Here is a 26,890-nt window from a genome sequence, read left to right on the forward strand (position 1 = left end):
TAATGGATGAAATTGTGAAGGAACCAAACAGGACTCCTGCATGAAACGCATATAAATACTCATTTCAGTTTGTATATAACTTTAAATGTATTTTTGAGCCCATAAGGGCCAATTCAAAATTCACATTCTTGAGCCCCTACTATATATATATATATATATATATATATATATATATATATATATATATATATATATATATATATATATATATATGAGGTTATTTTGGCATTTGGATTTAGCTATTAAAACCAGATTTGTCCGCTGTTTCCGACGGGTGTCTTGTCATTTTGCGGGAATATCTGGCAACCCTCATTCAATCCGCATTTCTCTCGTTGTGTGCGCTGTGATCGGACTGTCACCGTGCTCAGATCGGTGCATTATACCGGAGCTGCACCTGGACTTCACCAGCATACTGCTTTATCATACAGCTGGAGAACTTTGGATGTACATACTCATTTACCGCTGCCGGACATTTGATTTCTTTTGGAGAAGGGCGATATGGGGACACGGTGTGCCGAGGTGGCACTCAGACTGATGATGGGGATCCAAACAAGGAGCCTTTTTATTCCCTTTCAGAAGCTCATGTAAAACAATTGGATAACAGGACATTGGTGAACCTGAGAGTATTAGTTTGGAGTTAACCTCACAGGATAGAAAGGAACCGAAGGTCTCTGCGCTGGAGAAACATAGCATCACCATTTATTTCTGCGCGCAAGGACGATTTTCATTGCATAAAAGAGACTGATTGTGTCCGGAGACGCGTGTGCGGACCGTGCGCCCGGTGCGCAAAAAGACCCTCCATCACCAAGAAGCTTCGCGGAGACGCGGGTAAGTTCAGCCTGATTTCAGTGTGCCCTGGAAAACTATCCTTTGCACCTATTGAATTTCACTAAGTTACTGCTGTCCTGTTGTTTTATACAAAAGTGTCTTGTTTTGATTGTCGCTTTCGGGTGTATGTTTGCGGGCGTGCGCCCGCTCGTTATTAATATGTTTCACCTCTGTGTGTTTCCAAGTCCCTGTCCTTTTACAATTCCTATATATATATATATATATATATATATATAATAGGCTACCCATATAATACTATCATTGAGTAGCTCAATGTTTGTACTCAAAAGGTTGGTTACCCAGCATATCAGTTTGTGTTTTTAACTCCTTATTAAACATCATGTCAGAATGTCAGATTGAGGAGAGCTTTGGAGTGTTTAAAGTACTTTTACCGCAATGCTTCATTTATATGTGCATGTGGCACCGTTGCTCTCACCTTTTATACTCTCCTGCGCTGTACGTTGCATCGGAGCTGAATTACTGTCTTAATACATTCATTACGTAATAAAGATTCCAATTAACTTCCTTTAGAACTTATTGGATTAAGATAATTGAAATACAGACGCTTCCTCTGAAGCGCGCAGCTGCGCAAAGGCGAACCATGCAAATTGACGCAGTCTGTGGAGAAAATGTTTCAAACTGATTTTGTTCCTCTATAATCCACGGGCTCATTGCGCTATATTAGTTTCAGTAGATTTTCTGTTGTTAGAAGGAAACTGCATAAATGTCCATTCTTCAAGCATAATGGAGCTGGCCTTTTCCAGGAGCCTCTGAAGGGACATTAAGGAGCTCTCTCTGTTAGTCTCACCTGAATGCTTGCTTTCCTTGGAGAGCTACTGCTTGACATTCTACTGGAAAACGAGTGAGATTGAATGGGCGAATGTGCTCTGCATTGATGCCTGAAGCATTCATGTAGTAACTTTGCTCTCAGCGGAACGTTCTGACTCTTCAGAGAGCCAGAGAGAACCTTCAAGCGGTGTCCGATTTGGAAACCGGCCCTAGGATGGTTAAAAAAGCAGTATGGGGTATCAGATACTGCTCATGACTTTGCCACAGAAACAAAATGACATGATCTCGGTTTAAATTCTAAAGTCATAAAAATGAATAATATTTAGCTTTATTTAAAAAAAAAGTGAAATGTCACGTTCAAATAAAGGACAATAGGGCCTATATATCTATCTATATATCTATATCTATATCTATATCTATATCTATATATATATATATATATATATATATATATATATATATATATATATATATATATATATATATATACTGGAAAACGAGTATATATATATATATATATATATATATATATATATATATATATATATATATATATATATATATATATATATATATATATATATATATATATATATATATATTGCAATGAATAAATAGCCTATATATTTAATTCCACGTTATTATATAAGAATAGAATAGAAAATAGAAGTCCATGCTAAATGACTAAATGACAGCCAATCAGAATCCACCTGACTAGCGCTCAAACATTTAAAGTGGCAGGTGGCAATAAAAAAACAAAAAAGCATGTTGGCGTGTATACAAATAGTTATTGTAGTTATTTTTTAAAGAACGATAACTATTATCCTTCTTATTGTACGAGAAATTACTTTTTAGCACGATTTTTTTTCAGCCGAAGAAAAAAAAAGACAGCCAATCAGAATCAATCCTGCTTTAAGCGCCAGCATTTAAAGTGGCAGCTCTTATGATAAACAGAACGCAATGCATTGGTGTGGGCAATAATATTATCTTATCTTTAATGAATGAAAACTATAATGATAATTATACATTTTTATCAAATGTTCTCTTTCTAAAAGAATAGGAAAGTCCACACCACAGGAATAACGATAATGACACAGAAACAATATACTGTTGAAGTCGCTTTCAGCATTTTTTCCTCAGCTAATGAACAATATAAATAATAATAAATAAAAAGCCAATTAGAATCCATCCTATTGAACCATTTCAGCTCTGCAGCATGTTTCGAATAAATACAACATGCAATTTTTGAGAGAGCTGAACTGGAAAAGAGCATTTAAAGTGGCAGACAACAAAACAGTGTTGGTGTAATATAGTTATTGTTATAGGTATCTTTATATTTCTCATCTAGCTAAGTAAACATGCACTTGTGCACTAACAGAGCCGTCTCTCTGTCTGGCATCCTGAATGTTGATGTCATCCCTGAAGAGCGGAGACATGTAGTGCTTTGGGTCTCACTGCTTGTCAACCTGAGCTTTGCTTACAGTGTAACCTGTCTTCATGGATTTTTCGCTTTGTCGTTTCTAGTGCATGCATGTGTGTGAGTGTGTGCTTGTTTGACTGCGTTGAGCAGCCGTTGACCTCATCTCTGCGGCGAATAGATGTCTGCTCTAGTATCTGCTGTTTACGGCCTTCACACTGACCACATTAGTCATTTTAATACAAGCCAGTACTACTTCACTAAACTGAAAACACATTTTCTCATTAAGTCTGAGAATCAGAGTACGGTCGGTCAACATACCGCCTGTATTCACCCGATATAGGCTTTGGAAACACACTCCTGAGTGGCTTCCTGTTTGCGCGCTCTTATTCGCTTGGTCTAAATAAGATTAGTTCAGCCACCCCGTTCATGTCTCCCTCACCTCGCTGATGAACCCCCGCACGAAACCTTCCACTTCATTTTTCCTGCATTCCCGGCAGCTCCTCAGAGGGTAGATTGATTACAGAGGACCCTTTGACCCCAACTGGTCTCAAATGAAATCAACGAAACACATTAATCAATAACTATTGGGTCACAGGGTTGAATTGCAATGTGTGATCTGCCATTAGTGTGACATACGACTGAGCGATATATCAAATATTCATGATCCATTCAGGATGATGGTTTTGCTGACGATGTTGAATGATTTAGACATTATGAAAAGCGCGATCCTTGATCACGTTCGAAGCCGTTTATGAAAACGAAAAACATCATCAGCAGAATTGCGTTAGACTTGGTATGCTATCAATGAAATGGACTGTCACTGTGAGTATTAATATACAATTTAGAAAATGTACTGTAAAAAAGTGAACAATAACAGATTAGCTTTTTAAATCCACAGAAATGTAAAAAAATATATGATTCGGCTTTTTTAAAGCTACACTGTGTGATATTTCCCCCCATCTAGCGGTGAAAATGTATATGACCATCCAGTTAATATTAGTTCCTCTCAATTCCGATTTCGTTTTAACTCCTATGGTGGCAGATTTAGTCCAAGATTTACATGGCAATCCCCCTCTTTACATTCGACACGGTGCCATCGAGTGTTAAAACGCGAAAGGCGAAGCTTGAATTTACGGGTATGTCCCTCTTTGGCTAATGTACTTTCAAGATGGAGGGGCAACATGGCGACCGGCATTCGAACCCCTCACCCGTATGTATTTTCAATGGCATATTATAAACTTACGAGAATACTTTATTACTCAAAAGAAGTAAATATACATTAATGAGCACATATATTTTTGAAAGAACTAAGTGTTATTAGCTAAGATTAAATTAAAAAAAGTTACACAGTGTAGCTTTAAATATAAACGTAAAGTAAACACTGAAACAAGGTCCCATTAGTTAATGTTATTTAATACATTAACTAATATTAATTAATAGTGAGCAATGCATTTGTTACAGTATTTGTTAATATATTGGTTAATACAAAAACAGTTCAATTCATGTTTGCTTATGTCTATTAAATTATATTAACAGATACAACTATTGTTTTAATAGTGTATTAGTTAATTTTGAAATGATCATTTACTAAGATTAAAAAATTCCTTAAAAGTAGTTAAAGGGATAGTTCACCCAAAAATGAAAATTTTGTCATCATTTACTCACCCTCAAGTTGTTCCAAACCCATATGCATTTCTTTCTTCTGTTGATCATAAAAGAAGATATTTTGAAGAATGTCGTAACCAAACAGTTGATGGGCCTCATTGACTTCCATAGTGTTTTTTATTTTTTATTTTTTCATCGTACCCATCAACTGTTTGGTTGCCAGCATTCTTCAAAATATCTTCTTTTGTGTTCAGCATAAGAAAGAAATTCTTATAGGTTTGGAACAACTTGGTAAGTAAATGATGAGAGGATTTTCATTTTTGGATGAACTATCCCTTTAAATAATGTTAAATAATGAAATTTTATTGTGAAGTGTTACCAAACATGCATGTGAAAACAATTCCAACTGCATCCAAATGAGCCTTACGTGCACCACAAGTATGAGAGAGATTGCATAAATAATGTGTGTTTGCCAGACTTTGCACTTACTGTAAAATATGAATGCAAAAACAAATAAATCAAAATATGGATTAAGAGCTTAAGCATTAATACTAAAAGGGTTAAACTTTACACAGGCCTGCGCAAATTAACAATTTTGTCATCCTTTATTCAAAATACGCTGGGTTTGGTTACATATAATAGTGACAGAAAGCTGATAAACTGGTATTGTAAATGGATCTTTAGAGTCTGCTCTGAACTACGAATGTATATAACAGAACGTATAGATTCTGATCGCTGTAATATGGTTGTAACTAAAGAATTCAAAGTACCATAGTGGATGTGACGTGCATGGAAACATTATGAACCGTTCACATCCTTAATGTTATCAGCTGTAATCTCTTTCAAATGAGCCGTCTCTCTTTTCAGTTGACTGTGAGAAACGTTCGACTTGATTCTGATTCACAGCCTCCACCGTTTTTAATCACATTTCTGCTTAATTTAACAATATTAATGAAAGGAAAACGGCAGATAAAAAATGCTTTGCAATGTCACACTTCATTTCAGCCCATGTAAGAATAATAACCAATCAATTTTTACCACTTCATGAGCACATTTTACTAAAACTCACAAAACTTCAAATTAGTTCTGCTCGTGTTTTATGAATGAGACCCAGAATCTGAATTATTTGTAACTGGAACTTTTTGAATGAAAAACCTTCAGTATTTTGTTGGCAATGGTCAAAATGGTAGGTCCTCTGCAAGTAAAGTAAAAAAATAAAATAAAAATAAAAAATCAAGATATATTAAATATTATCAAAAGGCAATGTCGTCCAGCTCTAGTTTGGACGTGTCATCCTGTGACAAAAATCTGACAGATGAGAGGTCACAGACATTTTTGTGTCATTGTGGTTATGTGTGCATTTGTGCTGGTGCTGGTGCAGGTGCGGGTTGAGATGTTGAAAGCGGTTTATTATAGTCATCCAATAGCTCTGTTAGATTGTCACTTCAGATGCAATGGGAGTTGAGGGTTTCCTTTGTAAGAGCTATCTGCTATTTACTCCTCTGAAGAGCAGGTGAGATATTGCTTTTCTAGTTTTGTCTTCCTGTCAGCTGAACTGGTGCCCTGAAAATGCTTGCTGTATCTCGCTTATTCTCTCTCTATGTGTTATGATTTTCTGCCAGATTTCTCAGAGCATCTGAAATAAATTTGTGCGTCTTCATCGGGCCCCTTAGGGGCTTCATCTTTCCATTGGCCGCCGTGTGCTTTGTGCCCTAATGAAGGAAATTTATAACCGGGTGGTTAATTCACAGTCTGGGTGACACCGAGGCCTGCTATTCGTTAAAGTAATGTTGACTGGTTCCATATGAAGCAATTCCATTGGCTGCTAATTTGCAGCTGCTTCTATTTCAGGCTGTCGTTTTACGCTTATGTTTTTCTGACACTTTTAGGTGGAAATATATGCCTCTACCTCGATTTTTGCAAAACTTTAAAAACGTAAATAAACTGTAAGTCTGAATAAGTTGGCAACAGTCAACACATTGAATTAATCAGTTACACCAAAAGTGTAAGTTTGAACAAGCAGAACTGGCAGATTTTAAGTCTGTACACTGTAAAATCCAACAGTCATTCTAACTAACAATTTTTAGTTAACTTTACTTAATGTCTTAACTGTAAAAATTTAGTAATCTGTTCTACTCATAAACTATTCCTTTCTTACTCAGAAAACCCAAGTTAAGATTAATTGTAAATGGTAAATAGTCACCATTATGGAGATCAGTGTTCACTTTGGTTTGATACTTGGAACATTCATATTATTATAACTCTCTTCAAATTAAGGAAGAGAAGTAATACATAAGTTGGTTTTAAAAGTTGACCTAACTACTGACGGAATAATTAACTACTTAATGACTTAGTCAGAAATGAAGGCCACCTTTTAAAACAAATCTATATAATCCCCTTTATGTTATATAATGACTGTTTACAATTTTAGTGCTAACACTTACGTCATACACACCTGTGAAACTTTTAATTTGGTTGATATAATCCCACTATATTTGTAACAATATTAAGCAATTGACAATGCTTGAGTCACACACAGACTTTAACATTCAGCATGCAAAACACAACAATGGTAACAGCTACACTAAGTCAAGAGTAAATGTAAAGTAAAAGATCAATTACTCATTTCTTTTTTAGTTACTAGATCTCTTGTGTAATTGAACTATACTAATTAAGCATTTGTTAGCATGACATACTATTCTTATTTCACTTTAGTAGGTTTTTTTAAGGCAGTCGGTTTGCATTCTTTTTTAAGTAAGTCTAACTAAATCGATTTCACAGTGTACACATACATTTAAATTACTCTGAACTTGAATTATTTGAGTACACTAATTGATATATTTAACTTAAATTTATTGTGTAATCTCAATTTAAAGGAGTAGTTATTATTACTACTGATATTTTACTCACCCCTATTTCATCCAAGATGTTTATGTCTTTCTTTCTAAAGTCGAAAAGAAATTAAGTTTTTTTAAGGAAAACACATAAAGGACTTTAATTGCAACCAATGGGTTGAAGGTCAAAATACATTTTCAAAGGGGTTCAGAGGGCTCTGCACAATCCCAGCTGAGGAATAGGATCTTATCTAGCGAAACATCAGTCATTTTAAAAAAACAACAACAACAACAACAACAACATTTATATACTTTTTTATCTCAAATGCACGACTTTGGGCACGACTTTGTGTTGTTCTTTTGAGTTGTTCTTCTTCACAACGTATGACGTTGTAAGGGATTGATTCAGATCAAATAACTCAAAGGGGTATTGAATTACAGTAAAAGAAAACATAATACATATTAAATTATTCAAAATTAATATTTACCACTTCATGAACTATTCGTCCAGAAATATGTTGTAATTAGAGTACATTATCAATCTTGAATTGGGATATTTTCCATTTCAACGGCAACAATATACATTTTTTGTTCACATTTTTGTGAGCTTAGCTAACACAATCGATCAGTTTGAGGCAGTAACTTATAAACACATAGCCAAAGACACTTGTATAGATGAAAAAGGTAAACAAAAGTTTATTGAACTATTCTAAACACACAAACTCACGAAAACACACATTCATACAGTTACTGGGAAAGGGATGTTTGTTAATGGAAAGGAGTGAAGTCCCAATGATTTCTTAACCACAACCTGAGAATCAATATACTAGCAGGTCAACCTTAGTTTGTTCGCTTAGATACGTTTTTTTTTTAAATGATTTTTATCAGTTCAGCCAGAATGAAGAGTTATGTACTGGCGTTTGAATGCTCCTGCGAGCATGGGTTCCTCTTAGCACGGCGTTGCTCAGTTTGTAGTCGTGAGGGACAGATAGTTGGTTTTGCAGGGTAAAAGCTGAATCCTGGTGTAACTCAGTTCATAAATGGCAAGGAAGGAGGCGGGAACCAGCGAACGTTGAACAATTTTTATTAAGTAAATAAATAAACAAACAAAATGAAAGTAAACCGCGGGCAGCCCCTCACGGACGACTGCCCGCACACACATAATAAAGCATAAACTAAAACTAAACGTAAAGTCCAGGCCTGGTCCTCTCTCGTCCTTGACTGGTGTTGCTCGTCCTTATATGCTTCCGAGCTCCCTCATGAGAGGACTTGAGACCTCGTGCCTCGTAGGTGACGCTCTTTTGCAATCACGTCCCCGGTCTCGCTCGCTCCTCCCATGTCTCTCGCTCGTTCACCTCGCCACACCTGGATAGTGTTAGCTGGTTGCTACGCGACAGGCGTCTCTGAGGCGCGGCTGCGCAGACTCCAGGAAGTTTTCTTCTGCGAGGTTCAAACAGAGTTTTGAAGTGTGGTGAAGAGCTCTGGGTAGCTCGGAGGACGCTGTGTGCAGGCAGGAAAGGCCCGCACGATCAAAGCAGAAGTCAGCGCATAACCATGGCAGTCAGAATAAGCACGAAGCAAACCAAAAAGCAAAGATATCTTGTTTGCCGGGAGTTTTAAACGGGCCCCAAGGTCCCTCTTTGGGGGCGTCTCCGGCCAATGAGATGTTGTGGGCGGGTGTCCTGCCCACTTCTCCTATTCGTGCATATCATTAGTGTAATGTCCGACTAAACACTTTTAAGAAACCAACTTTCCTATAGTGAGCACAGTACATTTTACAAAAATTTACCTTGCATCAAAATGACGAGAATCGTTTATCCATCACATATACATCAAACAGCTTGCTATTCCCATGATAGGAGTAGAAGATAGTAAAGATGGTAAAGATTATGTATATTTTATTAGTATATAAAATATGCATAATCTTAGATATACTTTTATCTTAGTATATGTTTTATTAATATGTATATGTTGGGTGGATTCATTCATTTTATTGAATCTGAGGTTTAGGTTTACTCCTCGTGTCTGCTTTAGTAAGAGGTCTTTGTGTGATGTTTAAAGAGCCTTTGGAATTTGCTGGTCGAGGAAGGCGAATTCGACGAGGTGTCTGTCTAATGTCTGGGTTGATTTTGGGCCTTTCGAAAAGCTCTTGGCGACTCTGTGTCCCGATAACGATTTAAATTTATGTCTGTCGGTAATAAATGAGTCCCTTCTTCATGAGGTTATACCCGCTGTTTCGCTTGTAGAACAAAGGGGGGTCATGTCATGTGACTCATCTTGTCCTTGTTTTGAGATAACGCAGGTAAAGCGGGAGAAATGTTGTCTCTGGGCCATTTGGGCATCCTTGATTAGTTTTATGATCGGTTCAGGGTTCGGAGAGGGGGTCTCTGCTTGATTTGTTTTTGCTCTATGGACACTGTTGCACGATGGACTGAATAGGTCTTGCTGCTGCATAATGGAAGGATACATGGGCTCTTCAATTAAGTTTTTTAGTCTGCCCTGACTTCATAATAAATCTTATACAAGTGAACTGTTGCTTGCGGGAAATTCATTATTTTGTTTTCCCTTCAAGAAGACTTGCTCTTGATATACCAAATCAACAAGCATGAGGGTGGAAATCCCACTCATTCTTTCTCATGACAGATACAGTTGAACGAGAAAGTCTTTATCTCTTTTAAATAATGGCTCTGCATTGCGGTGATGTGAACTGCAGAGTGTCTCGCTTCACAGGGCCGCTTTTTTGTGTTTCTCGCAGGCCTTGAATCATTTGTGAGGGCGTTTGGGCAGGTTTAGGAGTGATAAGATGTAGTTTGTATTCAGATCAAGGTCACTGCGCTAGCGGAGACTCCCTTTTCCACTGTCTGATAAAGCAACATATCTCTGAGATTTATAAACATAGATAGCCTATGTTTCTCTAGGCTGGGGATTTCTAAGGGAACTTGGTGTGAAGTTTTGGTTATCTCATACTGTTTCCTTAATTTTGGCAAAGACTAATTCGAAGAGTCAAGTTATTATAAGGGAATATTTTTGTTAAACAAATGTAGCCATGCAATTTTAAATGACCAAAGTGGTACATGGATTTTAGTATGACAGCCAGTACTGACACATGATAATGGCTAAAAGGGTTAATGAAATAATTTTGTCCAGATGGATCATTAAAAAACAGCAATATACTATATATAAATATAGTAGGCCCTCTTTAAAAATTATTACATGAATTGTTTGTTTTGACGCTTATCAGTTCAGTTCATTTTTTAAGTAATTTATTTATTAATGTACATTGTTTTGCTTTGTGATCATGCGATTTTTGCTTCAGGATCATGGCCACCATGTGATCTATGCAGTCATGTGACCTTGTTTAAAGCATGTAATATTTTCTAAAATGTGGTAAGCCTTTGTGCTAATTTTCTACTTTATGGTTACACCACATGACATTTATCTTGAACATTGTATGAAAAATTTTCTAAAGCTTGTCTTTATCTTGTACACATTTATTTGTTGCTGTGTATTAGTTTGTTTTGCAGTTTGCTATTGCACCACGTTATTTCACAGCATTGGAACCACAATTTGTTGGATTAATGAATGACACATGTGGATTGTTGCTTAACCCAAGGTTAAAAAGCTTGAAGTTACAGGAATTATGTAGTGTGGTAAAGACTGTAAAACTGTAGCTAGAAGGTGTATATGCTTGATTAACTTTGTGTATTTCATGTGTCCAGTGTGGGGTATTTGGACATTGTCAGCTGCTCTGTGTTTAGCATAGCCATTTGTTAACAGGGACAGCAGCTAAATGTCTCCACATACATTCTGTTTAATTAACTAAATCAATCTCTTGCCTAAGCCAGAAATACAATTACGGCACTGGGCGTTGCCAAAACACCTGCCGTCTGTGCGTGTGTGTGTGTGTGTGTGTGTGTGTGTGTGTGTGTGTGTGTGTGTGTGTGTGTGTGTGTGTGTGTGTGTGTGTGTCAGTATCCCTTCCAAGTCTCAATTTTTCTATTAAAATTGCACTTGTTCGCAAAATTATGTTGCAGTAAATTAGAACAAGCCATCACAGTGTCTTTTTATCATTGTTTTGGTGGTGTTAACATTGAACTCCTTTATCCCTGAGTATAATGTCAACCAGAATAAGGTCACTTTCGGGCGGAAACATATATATATATATATATATATATATATATATATATATATATTACATTTTAGTATTAATGGGTCAAATGTTGATGATAAAGATGCACCTTCAACCACTTAGGGTTGAGTAGCCAGGTCTTTCCACCAGCCTGGAACAGTCAAGGTAAAGGTCTGTGAAAGTGATTTTGTGCCTCTTTTAGATGGCACCACAAGGCACCGTTCACTTGCAGAACGCCAACTTCTGCAGGTCACATAGGTCTGAAGTAGTGAGTTTAGGTACAGGGATGCGGAGCCAGTGGTTGTTCTGTCAATGCCTTGAATTTGATGAGAGCAGTAATTGGCAACCAGTGCAAACATACACTTACACATTATAGTACAAACATTTAACCAATTGGAGTCCCAAGGTTTTCTTTACCTGCGAATTTCAGAGAATTTCAGACATACCTGCACATTTCTGAGAATTCCAGACATACCTGTTTTGTCCGTCATTAGAACGGCCTTATCTGAGGCAGTAAGTGTATTGCATTACTCTTTCATCAACTTACAGGTAACAAAGATTACTAGATATGTGGGCGCTCAAGGTTTTTCTGTCATTTGGCCAAAATCTCATGCTACTGAGGAAAAAGTGATACGCACAGGTTATTTTATTGGCAAAAACTCGACGACAAATATTATACACATAGTATAAAGAAATATATAGTATAAATATAGAGTATAAAAACACTGTATGTATTCAAAAAACTGTTTATTTACCCTTACACTGCAAACAAGATGATCCAAAATGTGTATGGCACTTCATTCACGATAGAGGTTATGCGGATTTACCGACAGTTTGGAGATCTACTAGGTTTAATCACAGGCTATTTTCAATGGTTTTCTGTGGTTTCATATTTGACATAATAGGTGACCAATAACAATGATTTATGGAAAAAAAGAAGAAATATGGAGACATGAGATTTCCAATATACAGTTTTTTGTTTTTGCTTGAGTTTAAAACAGGTTTTTTTTGTTTATATAAAGAAAAGTTTTCTTTTAGTGTAAAGGTAAATGTTTAATCATTATAATTAATTTACGATAATAGAAATCTATGGTATACTACCAGTAAAGGTTTGGAATAATTAAAAAAAAATGTTTAAATTTTTTAAATGTGTCTTATGGTCATCAAGGCTGCAGTTATTTGACAAAAAGTATAGAAAAAAACATTAATAGTGTGGAAAAATAAATAAATATCTGTTTTCTATTGTAATATATTTTAAAATGTAATTTATTTATGTGATGTCAAAGCTGATTTTTTTTAGCATCATTACTCCAGTGTGACATGCATGATCCTTTAGAAATCGTTCTAATATGCTGATATGAAACATTTCTTATTATCAATTTAATAGTTTTGCTGCTGTTTTTACTGTAATTTTAATCAAATTACGCCGCCTTGATGTGCATAAGAAACATCTTACAAAAACATTTTGAATGGTAGTGTATGTCCTCACTTAAGTTAAGTAAATATGTGCGTTTGGTACAGCTGTTCGAGCTCTTCACTGAGGACGAGTCTTTATGTCCATTCACGCTTAAACTGATGCTGACAGAAACCACCTGGCTGTTCCAGGACAACAATTCATCTCTGTCTTTCTTTCTCTTGCTCTCTCTCTCTCTCTCTCTCTCTCTCTCTCTCTCTCTCTCTCTCTCTCTCTCTCTCTCTCTCGCTCCTCGTTTCTCTATCCGCAGTGTCAGATTTGAGCCCTGTGGGGTTTGTGCGTCGGATCTGTCTGTTAGGTGACATTGGTCAGCCCGTAGGGGCCAGTGTATGTGAGAGGGTAAAGCCACTGCAGTGCTGCTCCAGTAGATCTGCTTCATACACAGCCAGAGAAGAGAGAAACAGAGATGTAGCAGAAGAAGAAGTATCTTTTCTGACAGCAACATTTTAAATATGGCCGGTAATAGTGTCTCCAGTGTCCCAATGTTTAGTGAGCTAGGGTCCTTAATAGTGCCTGAGTTTGCGTACACTATACTGATTCATGAGCTAGGGAGCTGATTGAAATGCACCCTCTGCTTTGCGTCGTGGCTGCATTAGCATCTCGGGGTGTATTACTTTTCTAATAATTCACAGCCCGTCATTAATTATTCCTTGCATATGAAACCCTTTTAGCCTGCTTGTGTCCCAAGTTCAGCCCCTATAATTGTTTTCGCTCGGCCCATTTGTCCCTACAATGAAACTAATGTAAGCGGGTACGTTTATGCATTAAAATTATGCGTTTTGAGCCCAATGAATTTAGTTAATGCCTTTTTATGGGGTTCATTGGATCGACGAGCTTATTAGAAACAAAAGGGGTCAAAAGAGTAGTTTCTTGTTAGCCCACTTGACAAAAATATTATATATAGACTATAATTATAATCAGAGCATTCTTTTGTGTGTGCAAGAAGCTTCTCAATGTATTTTGTAATATAATGTGTAATGAAGTTATATAATAACTGTTATTATTATTAACAGTTTATATTGCAAATTTGATACCATAGCAGATTACACAGTTTGAGTCGTGCTGATTAAAAAGAAACTGTGAAAAATTATGTCATGCATGACCTTATTGGGGTAACTTCTCCTGTATTTAGGATACATTCTTTGATAATAACGTAGTTCTGTTTTTTTTCCTCCTAGTTTCTAATACCAATAAACACACTAGTGTCCCATTTTTGGATAGAAATAATCATATGTATGGGTGATGTATGGCTATTTTGAGGAGTCGATGTGTGAGGTAACATGTACATTTTATTTGCAAATCTGAAAACTTTTGTGTGCACTCATTTTTAGTATGAAATTTAGGATTTTTAGGACGAAAACAATGTTTTAGGGGGGGGGGGGTCTAAAAGGGGGGTGGGGGACTTTTTCGTGCATTTAGTTTTATTGACACTGTTAATCAATTGGATTCTCATGCTAAATATGGACAAAATTTCAAAAACCGATTTGGAGGTATGCCAAATACACTCCTTCAGGATTCGCATACGTTTCAGAAAAGGTCAGAATTGCTTGTAACCCAAAATCACATGTCCAAGAGCGTCATCAACAAGCTTCGTTCGGGTTATGGAAACGGTCATTTCGTTTTTAGACCACAAAACCAACAACATCACTAAAGTAGTGTGTTTAGTGATGAGGGAAAGATAACCTTGTTCAGCTTCTCAAATAACCCAGCACTGTAAGGAAACAGTGGACGCAGTTTGTATTTTCCGGAGCAGCAACAGAGTTCTGCAAGTGTGTTTGTTTGTTCCCGGTCACAAGTCAGTATAGCATATCGGCCTTATGTAAATATGATGAAACTGAAGAATCTTCGGAGATATGAAGGATGCAATACTATATACTATAGGTACTCAAGTTAACGTGAGACTGGCAGAAACATACTGACAGAAACAAAGAAAGTCTGTGTTATGCACCCTTTAAGGAATGTGTACAACTGCGGTCTGTTTTGATGTCATATTTGCATGTTTGCTGTTCAGAAAGTTGAAAATGAAAGTAGTGTTTTATGATTTGAATGTCTCCTTTCTGATCTAAACTCTTGTGTAAATTAGGGTCGAGTTAAGATCTGCGTGTCATTATGGAGTCAAAGGTGAGTGTTTTCAGGGTTGCATTATTCTGCAGTCACACTGTCACATACGATCAGGAAGTAGATTTCAAATGCCTTTCATTCGGGTTTAAGTGAAGCTTTCGATACATCAACTCTTTCTCTCTGCACGCTACACTGAATAAAACCCAGAAAAAGAAAGAAAGAATGACAGTTTGAGCCTTTAAGAGCTTCAGACAAAATGAGAGAATTTAAAGAAAGAGGAAAGCTGCAAAAACTTGTCTGTGAGTCACACCCTTGTCATAGGTTTTTTCATTCTTTCAGTTTTCATCAGAATAGTGGGATGAGGGCGTGTAATCTGGGGGGGGGGGGGGTGTCCAGGTAGGTGGTCTTGCACTGTAAAATTGTTTTGTTGGTTTAACTTACAAAAGTAACCTAGTTGCCTTTAAAAAATTTAGTTTTTTTTTAATTAAAAATTTTAGTTGATACAGTGACGAAAAATTAGTTTAATAAATGGAAACTCAAAATATTATTGTAACTGAACCACATAAAAATGTGATAAATCATGAAAATAGCACAATTTGGTATGTCTCACTGCATCGTCACAAATAAAACACACACAATTACCCAATATGCATAATTATTATATTATCTTTTAATAATATTTGAATAAAGGTTGTCGATTCTCAAAAATGTTCATTGTATTAACTAAAAAAATGTATTTCAATGAACTATATATATATACAGTGTGGGTGGTTCAAGCCACACCCCTTAAATGTGATTAGACACCTGAAGTGCAATCCCAAAAATTCTCCAAAGTCAGATGTGTTTCACAGACATGGCTTAAGTCTATTCCCAAACTAAAATGCATGTTTGAGCTGTTTTAACTGAAAGCAACTTGCACTGACAGATCTTAAAATATGTCAGTGGCTGTTTTGTCTCAAGATGCACATCAACTACTTAAAGGTGCAGTGTGTAGTATTTATCAGAATATAATGACAGAAGTGCAATAAATAACTATGTTTTCAGTGCTGTATAAAGACCTTCCATAATGAACTATGTTTTATTACCTTAGAACGATCCCCTGTAGCATCTCTACACTGTAATGTGTTTCTCTACCTTAAAAAAGTAAGTAACCTGGTTGCCTTCAAATTTTGAATTTATTGAAATTAAAATTTGAGTTGATACAATGAAGGAAATTTGTTTAATTAATAGAAACTCAAAATATTATTGTAACTGAACCACTTTAAAATATTGATAAATCATAAATATAGCACTATTTGGCGTGTCACTGCGTCATCAAAAATGAAACACACAATTACCCAATGCTTACAGAATCTTTTCATTTTAATAAAGGTTGCCGAATCTCAAAAAATTTTCATTGTATTACTTAATTTTTTTAATTTCAATGAACTCAAAATTAAGGCAACCAGGTAACTTTTTTCTAAATCATTTTTTAGTGTATGTGCTTCAAAAGGGGCGGGTGAGTGGTGGACGGTTTCAATTCGCAACCTCACTACTAGATGCTGCTAAAATTCACACACTGCACCTTTAAATTTAATTAAGGCCTAATTCTGGCTTAATCTAAACCCTGTCTGTGAAACTGGGTTTCTAAGGTTTAATGGAAATATCAACAACGACAATGATAAAGTATTGGTATCATTAACCTTTTCTTATTTACTTATTATATTTATATTTTATTTATTTATTATTTTTAATAAAGCCAATTATAGTATTATTATTATTATTAAGTAGATGGTATAATGTTTTAACAACTTTTTTTGGATTTTAGATAATACTAATAGTTGTTAATAATAATTTAGATGCAGGGTTGTGCTTCATGATACCCTTGAATGAAGTCCCGTCTTTAGGCCTCTATAACCCCTTCTTTGTTCCTGATGGTAAGATGCCTCTCCTCTGTCTAATGAAGAGGATTATCAAATGAAAAATCAAGCAGGGCCGCTGCCCGCTGGGATCCTTCAGCTGGGCCGCCATATGGAGGATTTACTGATAATCCTTAGTGTTATAAAGGACTTCAGAAAGAGATGATGCAGAAAAGGCTTGATGTCACTGAAGTATTTCTGCTTTTGTGTGTGAAATAGTGAAAACAATGGGCACGTCATTGGTGATTGACTCTGAAGGGGTGTGTTGCTGTGGAAGAAATCAGGTGTTTCTCAAGGTCATTGCTGTAATTTCGTGTGAACGTATTTATGCAGCCAATTTGATGAAGAGCCTGAGTGATGTGAATAAATGTCCTTTTTGAATTATTCAGATTGTTATTATGATTTTATGGTCTAAGGGTCAACCACCGACATTCTACACACACACACATCTGGTTCTTTGTGGGGACTCTCCAAAGATGTAATGGTTTTAACGGTATATTCTATTGCCTTACGCTAACCCTAACCCTAAACCTAGCATCCCAAAAATTCAGCATTTTAAATTCAGCATTTTTACATAAAAAAAAAAAATTCTGTATTATTTATAAGCTTGTGTCCTCATGTGGACCTCAATTTGGGTCCCCACGGTGACACGAGTCCCCATGAGTCATGAGTGTGCATTCAGATTGAAGTCCCAACAGGGAGAGAAAAACATGTACACACACAATCAGACGCCAATTTATGTTTCTATCAGTGGGTGCCCAATCTCTCCCAAATTTGTGTCTTGCAAAGAGAAACACACGGATTGCAAAGACATTTATAAACACATCTTCGTTCACAAATTCTTACAACCCAACATCCCCCTTACCTTACTTAGACATATTTTTTATACTGTACAAATGGTATTTTCTATCCCTTAACCCTAACTAAACCTACACTACTTTTCAAATTACATAATTTAGTATGATTTATAAACTGTTTTCCTTATGGGGACCAAAAATGTCTTTACAAGGACAAGGATTTAAGCCATCTTTATGGGGACATTTTGTCCCCATAAAACATTGGCTACACCTGAACCACACATGCACTTGCACATCCTTCATGAAAGATGCATTATATATTGTTCTGCATTCAAGGTTTTTTCTTTCTTTCTTTTTTTTCTGTGCCACAGTCGCCTCTGACATTAAGGCACATTTTTGTAAAGCTACAACCTCTATTGTGAAAGCTGCTGTAAAAATATAATGACCTTGTCCTGACATTCTTGTCTTGGTAGTATTGTTGATATATGTAATTATTAATACTGCATTCAAGTGCACGTGAGAAACTTCTACCTTTGAAGTGAGAGCTCATTAATACAACATGTCACACATTAAAATGGACTAATTTGTGCATGAAATCTGCATATGAACATTTTAATGGACAAATCATAAAATTCACCAATAACAAAACAAATCTATTCCAAATTTATGAACAAATGTAGGGACAACTGAAAGCACTTGCGTATATATATATATATATATATATATATATATATATATATATATATATATATATATATATATATATATATATATATATATATATATATATATACAAACATTTCATTGTATACAGTGAAAGAATAAGAAAAAGTACCCAATAACTCGAGCTGTGAGAGGTTTGCTTTTTCCCTTCAGAACAGCATATGTGAATAATGACAGAATTGTTTGTTTTTTGTCTCAATGAACTGTTCCATCTGCGAGATGCTGTTGTCTGTTTGTTGTGTGACTGCTGATCTTCTTCTGTTCAGAATCTAATGCACATTGACCTGCAAAACATTATGGGGTTCAAAAAATCAGTTCATCTATCAGTGAGTCAGAGCATTTATCGACAGATGCATCTTGCGGCAATGCTAAATTGTCCAAGTTCTCCGTCGTTATGCTCAGAAACTCTCTGTTTAATGTCTCTGTAATTTCTGCCAGGACAGATGCGGCTTTTATTTAGTTTTTCTCTGCATTCTGCATTGCCGTTTTTCTCAGGTTTGAAGAGGTTAGCACTGGTAACGAGACGGCACATGTAGGTCGCAGGTCTCTGAGAACTTAATTTATGGTGCATTTGGAATGCTTGTTCTGCCCTGAATACGTAATATAAGAGCACAACCTCAGTGGAATACTGATGCATGTGTTTATGTACACATACAGACACACACACACACAGGTTTGTTTTTGTGAATTGTGGGGACATTCCACAGGCATAATGGTTTTGTACCGTACAAACCGTATTTTCCATCCTCCTACACTGCCCCTGCCCCTAAACCTACCCATCACAGGAAACTGCATTCTACTAATTCTGTATGACTTAAGCCTTTTGAAAAATGAGGACCTGGGGTAATGTCCTCATAATTCCCCCTCTCCTTGTATTACCTATGCCATACCTATGTCATTATACACATTTGTGTCCTGCTATGCCACAAAAACACGTGCGTGCACACACACACACACACACACACAAGCGCGCACACGTCCTCATCACGATAATTGCCAGTCAGATCCTGTAAAGCAATGGCTTTAATAAATTCTTTTATTCTCTTTCAAATGTAACATACAGAAATGACACACTGTTATAATACCACACAATTATAATATGTTTCCTGTAAAATTCATGCACAGAAGCCTAAAAAATAAGCACAAGCAGAATCTTGTCAGTAGTTTAACTTTTTTGGCTGAAAAACTTGGTTTCCCAAGCATGTTTTCAGATGTTATTTGCTTTAAATAGAGTAAATGCAGCCGAACACTGTCCATTTTGAGTTTTTCTTGGTATGGTGTACTGCACTCTATAAATGGTCAACGTAATACATCATATTTCAGCTGTGGGAGCAGTTCACTCAATATATATTGATATTGCCTTCAATTCAGTCTCATAGTTAGTCAGCAGCATGTCATGTATTAGGCCTTTGCTTTACTGGAGGTGGCAAACTCTAACTAGACTGAATGAATCTTATTTTACTTGTAATTAAGTCATCTTATTTTAGTCAATTTACAGCCACATTTTTTAAGTGCAACAAACCATACAGCTTTAGGAATGCTTGTCTTTCTGAAAATTCCAGAACGCTTTACTGCACTTCCAGGAAATGACACATAGCCATATATTTGGCAGAGAGCATGACGAGTAGATATTATAATTGTTATCGTTAATTGCAGTATTTTTTACAGTCAATAATCTCAGCTCCACACTGTCGTTGTTGTTGAAATCTGTAATAACACATTTAAACAAAGGTGATGTTATGGGTGTTTCTTCCACAACAAGCACTTTTTTTGTTCTAAAAACACACCGTAGAAAAATGTAACTACACTCTACAGAATGCTGGGTTAAAAACTGCCAAAGTTGGGTTGGAAAAACCAAGCAACCTGGGTTGTTTTAACCCAGTGAATGGGTAGTTTTAACAGTGGTTGAGTAAAATTTTTGCTTAAAACAACCCATTCGCTGGGTTTGTCCATTCTCAACCCAACCTGGGTTGTTTTTAACCCAGCATTTTAAAGAGTGTAGTGAGAAAAAATGTTTTGAGAAAGAACGTTTTTCAACAGAGCCAAAAGTGACCATAATTCATTGCTGTTCATCAAAGATGTTCAAAAGTTTGGGTTTGTTGAGTGTACGGTTTTGTTCCATGTTCACCAAGGATCATTTTTTTGATCAAGAATACAGTAAAACAGTACTATTGTGAAATATTATTATTGTATTTAAAAGAACTATTTTCTATTGTAATGTATTGTAAAATGTAATATTCCTTTGATGTCCAAGCTACATTTTCAGCATCTTTTCTCTAGTCTTCAGTGTCACATGATACATCTGTTCAAAAAACATTTCTGATCATCAATATTTTTCAAGATTCTTTGATGAATAGAAAGTTCAAAAGAACAGCATTTATTTGAAACAGAAAGCTTTTATAGCACGGCAGTGTCAGTTTGATAAAGCCACAAGAGACCTACGAGACGGAAAAAGTGAACATGTTTCCAAAAGAACGGATAACAATGACCACCCCCGATTTTCCCAAAGACTTCAGTGTGGAAACTGCAAAAGCAGATTGGCGTGTCGGGTCACTTACGGGATCTTCTTGATAAGAGAAACGGGGTCCTTTTGAGATCTTGTTAACATTACTCATTTTAACAAAGAGTAGTTCCATAAAGCATCACCTGACTCGCTCGCTGCTTCTAGAGGGCCCTTATGTGAGCTGAGCTCTTAATGAAGCCGGATTTATTCCCGCTCGGTTTTTAATTTGCAGAGCGCTCTCCTCATGCAGCGAAGAGTTGTATTGGTCTCCACCTCTTTTGTTGGGGGATTTATTCTGAGCCCTCTGTTGCATGGCTGCGTTTCTCCCAGGTCTCCTCCCCCTGCGGGTTTGTGGCTTTCGGCTCAATTGATTTCCATCCGATCGATAGCTTGAAGCTGGAATTAAGGAAGGAAGCACGAGTCACGTCCTGCCGATCCGACCGCGGTCTCTGAGGAGGGCTGAGGTATCAGAATAAAAACCCTCTGAGCAGAACGGAGGTGCATTTGAATACGATCCATCACCGGATTGATGCGGCCAATGATCTCCGCAACGCCAGTGCTGCCAGCCAATAATCTCCTGCACAAAATCCCTCCTGTCACCCTCCGGCCAATAACGGTTCCAGTTTGATCCCGCTCCCGTCATCCGGCCAATGAGGCGAAGATTGATGCGCGGCCCAGCGGAGCAGAGCGCTTTAAACGATGACATGCGTCTCTCTCACCTTGAACCTAATTGACTGTCTCAAAGCCCGAGTTCGGAAATGCTGACGGGGAGGATCGCGCCTGTCAGAGAGCAAAGGGTTGGATGTTGTTAGCGACGCAGGGCCTCCTTGAGCACTCCGCAGATGAAGCGAGCCATCACATCTCAAGCTGAGGTCACGCAGCTGCAACGCAAGGACGATCAAGGCTGGGTTGAGTTAGGGGTGACCTTATTTTAGTATCACTGTGATGATGTTATAGCTTTTTTTTTAAATAGTTTTGAAATAGTTTTCTGTTTTCATTAGATTTTTAGTTAAAGTTTAAATTATTTTGTTGTGTTTTTTATTATTATTTATTATTATTATTATTAAAATACAAGTAAAATTTGCACAAAGTAATTATTAATTAGCCTAATTAAAATTTATTTTATTATATTTATTGCATTTTATTTTAATTATTTTTATTCCATTTGTCACACACACATTCTCTGTCACACACGTGTGCGTGTGTGACTGGTTGTGTGCATGTGTAACGAATGGAATAAATATAATATAATACAAATAAAAATTATTAATGAATTGTCCAAAAGTTGTACACATTTGGAAAAAAAACACCACACAACAAATAAAGTATACACGCGTGTACATGTGTGTGACTGTGTGTGTGACAAATGGAATAAATATAATGCAAATGAAATAAATAATAAATGGTATGTCCAAAAGTTGCAAATATTTGGAAGGGAAAAAAAAACACCACACAACAAATAGCCTACAGAATATTATATATTTAATTATTTTTAAAATGTGTTTAATTTTTTATTTGACAGTTAGCTGAATTAATATTAATTAGCAATGTCAAATAGATTAATTGTGAAAAATCTCGTCTTACATAAAAGTTTGTAAATATAGAGATAGAGAATCAGATAGAGTATAGTTGTATGCGTATTTGTCATGCTGTCAGAGGAGAAGGCTCTGCTCTATATTTTGGCCTGAACCCAGAGCACCCCCCCCCATCCCCCTCCACACACACACACACACACACACACACACACACACACACACACACACACACCTCTACATGAGAGTAACTAGGCGAGTGTGAGGAGACGGGTGGTGGAGGGGTGTAGAAAACTGTCGAGGAACATGGAGAATTGTAGCCTATATTTATAAGCCTCCGCTTTTAAAACATCATCTATTACATATTGACAAATTCTTATGTTATATGAGATTTTTCGGGATTAGCCAATTTGAAAGCACCAATATTCATTAATAAAAACAAAATAAAAAGCGTAAAGTATTTATTTTTTTAAATAGCCTAGGCTAACAAAATTATTTGAGATTCAGTAAACTATAATAGATCATCCTGAACTTCAGTCCCTCTTCGCGTAACAGTCGGATGAACTCTGAGAACAGGTCCGTAGTGTCCAGAGCTCCATTTGTCTTCGGGAGTTTAGTTGTCAAAGATTTAACGGTTGTAAATTCCCTGCGTTCCCCAATGTGTTAGATGAGAGGCACGAAATAAACCCATCACTCACCACGGCGGAGCGAAATCACGTAGGAGAGGAGCTGTCATAGCTAGCCTCAGTACTCGGTCGGCCCAAACATCACTCGAGCTGTCAGGTTACCGTGGCGATGTTGGCTGCACGTGTGTCGGGGTACCGCGGCGAAGGGGTCAGAGCGTGGCAGTCTCCGCGCTCCCTGGCGAGGTGCCGCCCTCACGGGGTGCCTGCGGTAACAGAAAGCAATCAGTCAAGATGTCAGTGCCGAGCCCCCGACTCAGTCAGGCTAATAATGAGCAGGCAGATCTATGAACAGCCCCGTCGAATAAAGGACCGCTGTGGGCAACTCTGCCAAGCGTGGCCCGTTTACCGACAGAGAGCAAAAAATTGAGACACTGCAGCAAGCGCCACATTTTCACCATTCGAGGACAAAAAAGGGCTTTATATGTTTCATTTCTTGGCAACCGTGTTCGGCTGTTGTATGAGCTGTTTCACAAAATATTTTGAATCCTGTAAAGCCTGACATTAAATAATAGTGTTCAAGTAATAGAGTTAGCATTTGTAGGCTATTTTATGTCTGGTATCATATTTCATATATTTAAATAGAGTGAGAATATGGAGCTCATAATCAAAGAGGTAGAAATACTTTATTATTTTATTTAGATGCTCAAAATGAAAAAAATGAAAAAGAAAAAATTGAGTTTTTTGCAGATGCTGATATTTACTATATGTTTAAAAAGTAAGATAGGTAAGATAGAAATACTTTTTTAGCAGTAAATCAGTGAGCTCTTTCTAAAATTCTAATGGACTTTACATAAAATGCATAGTATCAGCTGACACTCTATAGCCTATCTTGACGATAATAGTAAGATGATATATTTTTTTCTGATCAAAGCTCTGTAGTTTCAGAATTATAATGTAATGCAATATAATGATTGAGAGATGAACATATAAATGTTCCTTAAAAGCCTTATGGATCATATTTGATGCACACATTTGGACATAAAAAAATAATTTAAAAAAAAAACAAGGAAAATGTATGGATAATCATATCCATGTTTTAAGTTACATTTATAATTTACTTTATAAAAATAAGATTTTACAGTAAAAAAAATAAAAATAAATTGTGCGCAACTAGAGGTGGCGATATTACCATTTTTATTTCATTGTATGAGAAATTTTATATAATTATAAGATATAATATCATATACAAAAATATTGTCAACAAAAAATATAAATAAGAAAAGTAGTTTTTCAGGTACATTGCGTTTATCTAACATGTAAGAATTAGTACAGAAATGAAATAATCACATAATAAAGTATTGCAGTCTTCATATACATTTATTCTTATTAAAGCTATTCAAGCCATTCTTAAAGTTATTTAGTCAGAAGCAGTAAAAAAATTCTTACTGCTCTTAAATCTTTGATTCACATTAATGACACAAAGTCGCAGGTAGGTTTATTACTGTCACTTTAAGATCAAACACACAGATCCATTATACGGATACGGTCAGCCTAAGCACAGTTCCTTTTCAGGATATGTCATGCATAACTCTTTTAACATTAAGCACGTCCAAAATAGCAGCAACAGGTTTCCCAAATGACACAATAGTGAATATCTGAGCTGGTAAAAGTATGCAAACCTTTGACTTCGGTTTGTGGAGTGACCCTCGGGCAGCAGTAACTACAACCAAATGTGGATTAGACCTACTCATGGGCTTGGAGGACTTTTGACCCAATCTTCCTTGCATCACTCTTCGACTTTGTGATTTTGGTGTGCTTCTTTGCATAAACTTCTGTCTTCAGTGTGTTTTCTTATTGGATGACCCACTTACTGAGAGCTTGAGTTCTTTGAGAGTTTTAGATCTGCAGAGACTTTATCCTGTCATGCATGCCATTCTTTTTCTGTGTTTGCCTCATGGGGGACTCATGAACACTGATATTAGTCAATACAGGTAGGATGGAAAGATGTATAGATCCTATATAAATATTTTACTTGGGTTCTTTGTAAAGGTGGGTTCTTTATAAACCGTTATAAATCTGACATATCTGAATTATTTTTGTCACTCTTATGCTCACATGAAGATTTCAGTGTTTCGTCATCATAAACGTTTACCATTTTGTATGCATTTTTAAGATGTGTCAGAATAAACATTTACATACTGTTTACATTAGTCAATACTATGAGAATAAGAACTAAAATCACTCTATACTCTATCTTTGACTCTTATATTAATTTCTCTCATGACAACTCTCATGGTTTTGGGTATATGATAATGTTGATATATTTGGTCTTGGCGGAATATATCTGCTACTGCGGCTGCTGCTGCTGCTATTATTGCTGCTGTAGAGCAAGTACATGACTTGCTACTACACGACACACTGCTGTGAAAAAGTAGCACATGCTGCTGCCATACAATATTGCATAAATTAATTACCCGTAGCCATGGGTGTCGGAACCATCGTATGTGGGTGGGACAAGATCCACACACTTTTTATGACCAATGATATTGGACCCACTCACTTTTATGGTCTCTAATTCAGTCTGTTTACCTACTTATTAAACACGTTAGATGCCACTTTAATTTCCACTTTTCTAATATTTTCTTAATTTTTATTGAAAATTATATTAGTCAATGCAGGTAAGATGGAGAGATGTATAGATCCATATGTATAAATGCCTTTCAAATCTGATATGTGATGGGAAAAGGGAGTAAAGCGAGTTTGGCAAAAGGCGGATTTGAACCTCCGGTCGATTTGCGACAAAACTTTTTGCCATGTGTCTTACTCCTATACTACTGCTTCTCATAATTTATTCACTGATTAATGTTATTTTGTCTGGCCAAACGAGACGTTTAGTAAACAAGGTGGTATATTTGTACTCCATTAAAACATTTCTGAGAGAGGACCCACCCTCTCCCCCCCGACTCCCATGTCCGTAGCAGATCTATACAGGTGGAGCTGGGGAAGGTGTAGGGATTCTGAAAGCACGCCGCACTGCTAACTGAGTATTTGAAGCATGCAAGCTTATTGGCTACTGACACGGCAGGAACCAATCAGCGGTGCCATATATAGAGTGATGTGATTGCAAGTGTGTTGAATTTTTAATTCATATTACGTCACACCCTTATAGCACCCACCTGGAGGGCAAAAGAAGGCTTTAAGCAGGTTTGTAGTAAGTATTAAAGGTGCACTATGCAACTTTCCGTCCACTATAGGTCACAAAACAAAGGCGTAGTTTGATGACGGCAAGTTTGAGCGCAGCATCATGGGACGTGGTCTTCACCTCACAGCCAGTGGAAAATTGGACTCGGGCAGAAATCATGTTGATGGATGCAATTATTAATGTTACTGTAGTATGAAGCAGAGCAGGACTGAGTGCTGTGGAGCTGAGCACGGCCGCTGGAGCGATTGTTACACAAACACGGCTCGCGAGCACCGGGACTTTTATTATGACGGGACACGACACAGTTGCCGGGTGCCCGCACTATTTCCGCTTTTCCGGTCATGAGTATAAGGTAATGCAGGTCTGTTTATCGTATTAGATACATTTAAGTGTCTTTAAAATTATGTTATGACTTTACTCGTGCATTCGCTCGCCGTCTGCTGTGACACTTGGCGCTTCTACTAAATAA

General features: G+C 36.7%; 1 protein-coding gene across 32 annotated transcripts in view; it reads left to right on the forward strand.

Annotated features, from left to right (window-relative positions):
* Positions 1-334: 334 nt before the first annotated feature.
* Positions 335-26,890, forward strand: part of LOC137049274 (adhesion G protein-coupled receptor L3-like) — a 425,717-nt gene continuing 399,161 nt past the window's right edge. For all 32 annotated transcript variants that reach the window (XM_067427809.1, XM_067428692.1, XM_067428735.1 and 29 more), the window contains exon 1: positions 335-828. The gene's annotated coding sequence lies outside the window, so the exon portion shown is untranslated. The remainder of the gene's footprint in view (positions 829-26,890) is intronic.

Source organism: Pseudorasbora parva, chromosome 1, assembly GCF_024679245.1.
Source record: "Pseudorasbora parva isolate DD20220531a chromosome 1, ASM2467924v1, whole genome shotgun sequence".
Classification (NCBI taxonomy): domain Eukaryota; kingdom Metazoa; phylum Chordata; class Actinopteri; order Cypriniformes; family Gobionidae; genus Pseudorasbora; species Pseudorasbora parva.